The sequence below is a fragment of the Galeopterus variegatus genome, unplaced genomic scaffold (assembly GCF_000696425.1).
Source record: "Galeopterus variegatus unplaced genomic scaffold, G_variegatus-3.0.2 Scaffold6355, whole genome shotgun sequence".
NCBI classification, from domain to species: Eukaryota; Metazoa; Chordata; class Mammalia; order Dermoptera; family Cynocephalidae; genus Galeopterus; species Galeopterus variegatus.
Genome location: NW_007732466.1, coordinates 58,701 through 66,019, shown reverse-complemented (window position 1 = coordinate 66,019; position 7,319 = coordinate 58,701).

The following is a 7,319-nucleotide window of genomic DNA, read 5'->3' as shown; positions in this document are numbered from 1 at the left end:
ATAGATGCAAAAATCCTCAACAAAATATTAGCAATCAGAATACAGCAACATATTAAAAAAAGTATACACCATGATCAAGTGGGATTCATCCCAGGGTTGCAAGGATGGTTCAACATATGAAAGTCAATAAAATGTGATACACTACATCAAGAAACTCAACGACAAAGACCATATGATTATTTCAATAGATGCTGAAAAAGCATTTGACAAAATTCAACATTCCTTCATGATAAAGACTCTCAACAAATTAGGTATAGAAGGAAAGTACACAATAAAAGCCATCTACAACAAATCCACAACCAGTATCATTCTGAGTGGGGAAAAACAGAGGACCTTTCCCTTAAGAACAGAAATAAGACAAGGATGCCTACTCTCACCACTTCTATTTAACATAGTACTGGAGGTACTAGCCAGAGCAATCAGGCAAGAAAAAGAAATAACGGGAATCCAGATTGAAAAAGACAAAGCCAAACTTTCTCTATTTGCAGATGACATGATACTATATATAGAAAAACCTAAAGACTCTATCCAAAAACTCCTAGAGCTGGTTAATAACTTCAGTAACATTGCAGGATACAAAATAAATGCTCCCAAGTCAGTTGCTTTTATATACTCAAATAATGAACTAACAGAAAGAGAAATAAAGAAAGTAAGCCAATTTACAATTGTCACAAAAAATAAAATACCTAGGGATTGATTTAACCAAGGAGGTGAAAGATCTGTACAGTGAGAACTGCAGACCACTACTGAAAGAAATTAAAGAAGACACAAAAAGATGCAAAGGTATTCCATGCTCTTGGATTGGAAGAATTAACATTGTAAAAATGTCTGTACTACCCAAAGTGATCTACAGATTCAGTGCAATCCCCATCAGAATCCCAATGACATGCTTCACAGAAATGGAAAAAGAATCTTAACTTTCATATGGGGCAACAGAAGGCCCTGAATAGCCAAAGCAATCCTGAGGGGAAAAAAAAAAAAAAAAAAAAAAAAAAGCTGGAGGCGTAATACTACCTGACTTCAAATTATACTACAAAGCTATTGTAACCAAAACAGCATGGTACTGGCATAAAAATAAACACTCAGACCAGTGGAGCAGAATTGAGAACCTGGAAATCATCCCTCAGGCTTACAGCCATCTGATATTGGACAAAGGAAACAAAAATCTACATTGGGGAAAAGACCGCCTCTTCAAGAAGTGGTGCTGGCAAAATTGGATATCCATATGCTGAAGAATGAAACTGGATATGCACCTCTCACCATATACTAAAATCAACTCAAATGGATTAAATACTTAAGTATAATACCAGAAGCTGTAAAATTACTAAGGGAAAATGTAGGTGAAACACTTCAGGAACTAGGTCTGGGCACAGGCTTTATGAACATGAGTCCAAAAGCAGAAGCAGCAAAAGGAAAAATAAATGAATGGTACTATATCAAACTAAAAAGCTTCTGTACAGCAAAGGAAACAGTCAACAGAGTGAAACAACAACCACAGAGTGGGAGAAAATTTTTGCTAACTATGCATCTGACAAGTGATTAATATCAATAATATACAAGGAACTCAAACAATTACACAGTAAAAAACAAATAACCCAGTTAAAAAATGGGCAAAGGAGCTGAATAGACATTTTTCAAAGGAAGATATACAAATGGCCAACAGGTACATGAAAAAATGCTAACCAACACTAGTCAACAGGGAAATGCAAATTAAAACTATAATGAGATACCACCTCACCCCTGTTAGACTGGCTATAATAAAAAAGATGGTAAATAACAAATGCTGACAAGGGTGTGGAGAGAAGAGAATGTTCCTGCACTGTTGGTGGGACTGTAAATTAGTTACAACCACGATAGAAAACAGTATGGAGGTTTCTCAGACAACTACAGATAGATCTTCCATATGACCCAGCAATCCCAGAGGAATGGAAATCATCACGTTGAAGGGAAACCTGCACACCCATGTTCATCGCAGCTCTGTTCACAATAGCCAAGACATGAAACCAACCTAAATGTCCATCAATGGATGACTGGATAAGGGAACTGTGGTATATACACACCATGGAATACTACTCTGCCATAAAAAAGAATGAAATTCTCCCATTTGCAACAACATGGATGAGCCTGGAGAAACTTATGTTTGAGTGAAATAAGCAAAGCACAGAGGGATAATGATGGAGTTTGGATGTGTTGTCCCCCCCAAAACTCATGCGGAAATTTGTTCCCCAATGTGGCAGTATTGGAAACTGATTGAGTCATGGGGGTGGATCCCTCATGAATGGATTAATGCTCTCCCTGGGGGAAGAGGGGGAAGTAATGAGTGAGTTCTCACTCTATTAGTTCCCATGAGAGCTTGTTGTTTATAGGTCCCTGGCACCTCCTCTCTCTCTCTCTTGCTTCCTCTCACCATGTGATCTGCCTGTACCCGCTGCTGGCTGCCTGCCACCTTTCCACCATGAGTAGAAACAGCCTGAGGCCCAGGCCCAATGCAGCTGTTCTAGAATCATAAGCCAAATAAACCTCTCTTCTTTATAAATTACCCAGTCTCAGTTAATTCTGTTATAGCAACACAAAATGGACTAATACAGAAAATTGATACCGAGGAGTGAGGTGTTGCCAAACAGATACCTGAAAATGTGGATGCAGCTTTGGTACTGGGTAATAGGCAAAGGTTGGAGGAGTTTGAAGGACTTAGAAGAAGAGAAAAAGAGGAGGGAAAGTTTGGAATGTCTTAGAGACTTATGTGGTGGCGAGCAGAATGCTGATAGAAATGTGGACAGTAAAGGCCATGTGGACGATGAGGTCTCAAATAGAAATGAGGAACTTATCGGGAATTGGACAAAAGATAACCCTTGCTACACCATAGCAAGGAATCTGGCTGCATTGAATCAGCGCCCTTGGACTTTGTGGAAGTTGGAACTTAAGAATTGTGAACTAGAGCATTTGGCCAAAGAAATTTCTAAGCAGCAAAGCATTAAGGAAGCTGCATGGTTGCTTTTAAGAGCCTACTCTGAGTTATGGCAGCAAAATCATGATGTAAAGCCAGAATTTAAAAATGAAGCAGAGTGTAAAGATTTGGAAAATTTGCGGCCTGGCTGTGTAGTAGAGAAGTGGAGAGCTGGAGAAAAATGCAAGGGTGAAGCAGATAAACTGGTTGCTAAAGACATTATTTTGGTGATGAGGCAGCCAGATGCTAATAGCAGGGAAAATGAGAGGAAAGCCCTGTAGGCATTTCAGAAGTCTGGAAGGGTGCCCCACCCATCAGAGACCCTGAGGCCTAGAAGGACAGACCTGGGGCACAGCTGCCCTTGGGAACCTCTTCCCTGCATCCCAGCTGCTCTGGCTGGAGCAGCCCCAAGTGTGGTTCATGCAGCAGCTCTGGAGAGTAGAAGCCTGAAACCTCGGTGGCATCCATGTCGTGTTAAGTCTGCAGGCTGGCAGGACTTGAGAGCAGTGGAGGCATGGCAGCCTCCACCCAGATTTCAGAGGATGTATGGAAAAGCCAGGGGGCCTAGGCAGAGACCTGCTGCAGGGGCAGAGGCACCATAGAGGGCATCTACTAGAGCAATGCTGAGCAGGAAAGTAGGGTTGGAGCCTCCACAGAAAGCCCCCACCAGGGAAATGTCTAGTAGAGCCAAGACAGCAGGGCTTCTGCCAGGACCCCAGAACTGCAGGGCCACAGGTAACATGCAACACCAGCCTGGAAAAGCTGCAGGCACCAGCACTACCCACTGGGCTGCGTCTGGCAGAGCTATGGAAGTGAGGTTGCCCATGGCTTTGGGGACCCAGATGCCCAATTGTGCCTAGGATGTAGGACTTGGAGTAAAAGAATAGCATTTTGGAGCTTTAAGACATATGTCTGCCCTGTTGGGTTTTGGACTTGTTTGGGGCCTGTTTTTCCTTTCTTCTGGCCTATTCCTCCCTTTTGGAATGGGAATGTATACTCAATGTCTGTTCCACCATTGTTTCTTGGCAGTAGATAAATTTGGTTTTGACTTTTACAGGTTCAAAGCTGGAAGGACTTTTGCTTTTGGTCTCAGGAAAGACTTTGGATTTTGGACTTTTAAGTTGGTGCTGGAACAAGCTAAGACTTTTGGGACTGTTGGGATGGAATGATTATATTTTGTATGTGAGAGGAACATGAGTTTTGGGGGGACAGGGGCAGAATGATGGAGTTTGGATGTGTTGTCCCCTCCAAAACTCATGTGGAAATTTGATCTCCAAAGTGGCAGTGTTGGGAACTGTTGAGTCATGGGGGCGGATCCCTCATGAATGGATTAATGCTCTCCCTGGGGGAGGGGGAATTAGTGAGTGAGTTCTCGCTCTATTAGTTCCCATGAGAGCTTATTGTTTATAGGTCCCTGGCACCTCCTCTCTCTCTCTCTTGCTTCCTCTCATCATGTGATCTGCCTGTACCTGCTGCCAGCTGCCTGCCGCTTTCCACCATGAGTAGAAGGTGCCTGAGGCCCATGCCAGATGCAGCTGTCCCAGAATCGTGAGCCAAATAAACCTCTCTTCTTTATAAATTACCCAGTCTCAGTCAATTCCGTTATAGCAACGCAAAACGGACTAAAACAGACAAATACCGCCTGTACTCGCTCATAAGTGGGAGCTAAGAGAGAAAACTGGTATAACGTTAATGTTGGCTTCATAGAATGAGTTTGGAAGTATTTCTTCCTGTTCATTTTTTAAAAGGAGTTTGAGCAGAATTGATATTAGTTCTTCTTTAAATGTTTGGTAGAATTCGGCAGTGAGCCTTCCGGTTCTGGGGTTTTCTCTGTCAGGAGACCTTTTATTACTATTTCAATCTCATTACTAGGTCTTCTAGTTCCCATGATTCAACCTTGGTAAGTTGTATGTGTTCAGGATTCATCCATTTCTTCCACATTCTCCAATCTGTTCACATGTAGTTGTTCATGGTAGCCTCTTATGATACTTTGTATTTCTGTGGTATTGGTCGTAATGTCTCCTTTTTTGTTTCTGATTTTATTTATTTGAGTCTTCTCTCTTTTTTTTCTTCATCAGTCCAGCTAAAGGTTTATCAATTTTGTTCATCCTTTTGAAAAATCAACTCTTTGCTTCATCAATCTTTTGTATTGTTTCTTAAATCTCTAATTCATTTATTTCTGCTCTGATCTTTGTTATTTCTCTCCTTCTACTGACTTGGGGTTTGGTTTGTTCTTGTTTTTCTAGTTCCTTGAGATGTAATATTAGGTGGTTTATTTAAGGTCTTTTTTCTTTTTTGATTTATTGCTATAAACTTTCCTCTTACGACTGCTTTACTGTATCCCATAGATTCTGGTATGTTGTGTTTTCATTTTCATTTGTCTCTGGGAATGTTTTAATTTCCTTGTTGGTTTCTTCTTTGACCCATTTGTTGTTCAGGAGCATATTGTTTAATTTACCCATATTTGTATGGTTTCTAGTGTCCCTTTTGTTGGTGATTTGTGGATTTATTCCACTGAAATTGGACAAGGCATTCGATGTATTTCACTTTTAAAAAATTTGATGAGGCTTGTTTTGTGACCTCACGTATGGTCTATTCTAGAGACTGATTCATGTGCTGCTGAGAAGAATGTGTATTCTGTGGCTGTTGGATGAAATGTTCTATATATGTTCAATTGGTCCGATAGGCCTAGAGTAGAGATTAATTCTGATATTTCCTGGTTAATTTTCTGTCTGGATGATCTGTCCTTTGCTGAAAGTGGGGTGTTTAAGTTACCACCTATTATTATGTTGGGGTCTATTTCTCCTGTTAGGTCTAATAGTAATTACTTTATATAACTGGGTGCTCTGGAATTGGGTGTGTATATATTTAGAATTTTTATATCCTCTTTTTGAATTTGTCCCTTTATCATTATATAATGACCTTCCTTATCTTTTTTTACATTCTTTGGCTTGGAACCTATTTTATCTGATATAAGTATAGCTGTTCCTGCTCTTTTTGATATCCATTTGAATGAAATATCTTTTTCCATCCCTTCACTTTCAGTCGGTGTGTGTCTTTGTAGGTGAAGTGAGTTTCTTGTAAGCAGCATATTGTTGGCTCTTGTTTGATAATCCATTGAGCCACTCCATGTCTTTTAATTGGGATATTTAATCCATTTACATTTAGAATTATTACTGATATATAGGGATTTGTTACTGCAATTTTGTTACTTTTCCTCCCTGGTTGTTGTGTTAATCTTTTTTTTTTCTCTTTTCTGATCTGAGTGGCTTTCTGTAGCAGTGTATTTTGATTTCTTGCTATTAATTTTTAGTATGTCTCATAAATTTTGTGTTATGGCTTACAAAAGTATGTTATAGTTACAATAGATTATTTTAGACTAACAACAACTTGACTTTGATATCTAAGAAGAAAGAAATATCCAAAGCTAACTCTATGCTTTGTTTGGCATCATTCCCCCCAGTTTTTGACATTTTGTTGTTTCAAGTTACTTCTTTCAATATTGCCTATACATTATACAGTTGTCGTGTTTGTTGTTAGCTCATTAGGTTCATACCAAGGATGTAAACAGTTTATTCAACTCCCCTGGGTCTCGCGACATTGGAGTATTCTTTTTTTTTTTTTCCTTTTTGTCTTTTTTCGTGTCCGGCAACGGATCGCAACCCTCAGTGTCACGCCCGTACCGGACCGGACTGGCAACAGGATCGCAACCCTCGGTGTTGCGCCCACACCTCGCTCAGCCAGTGAGCGGGAACCGGTCTGTATGTGGGATCCAAACCCTCGGCGGGAGCGCCGCCGTGCTCCCAAGGGGCGCACTGTAGCAGTGCGCCACCAGGCCGGCCCAACATTGGAGTATTCTGAGTTTGTCTGTGAACTTGCTTTACTAATGAGTTATGTGTCTTCAAATGTTTTCTTACTGCTCTTTGTCATCATTTTCTTCCAGACTGAAGAACTTCCTGTAGAATTTCTTGTAAGGCAGGTCTAGTGTTGGTGAATTCCCTTAGCTTTTGTTTGTTGGAGAGAGACTATTTCTCTTTCACATTTAAATGTTAGTTTTGCTGAATAGAGAATTCTTGGCTGACAGTCTTTTTCTTTTAACACTCTGAATATATCATCACATTCTCTTCTGACCTGCAGGGTTTCTACTGGGAAATCTGCTGAAAGATGTATTGGGGCTCCATTGAATATTATGTGTTTCTTTTCTCTTGCTGCTTGCAGTATCTTTTCTTTGTATTTGGTTTTTGGTACTTTGATTGTGATGTGCCTTGGGGTGTTCCTCCTTGAATTGAATTTGCTTGGTGACCTCTGCGTTTCCTGTACCTGAATGCTGGCATCATTTCCATATGTGGGAAAATTTCAGCCATTATTTCCT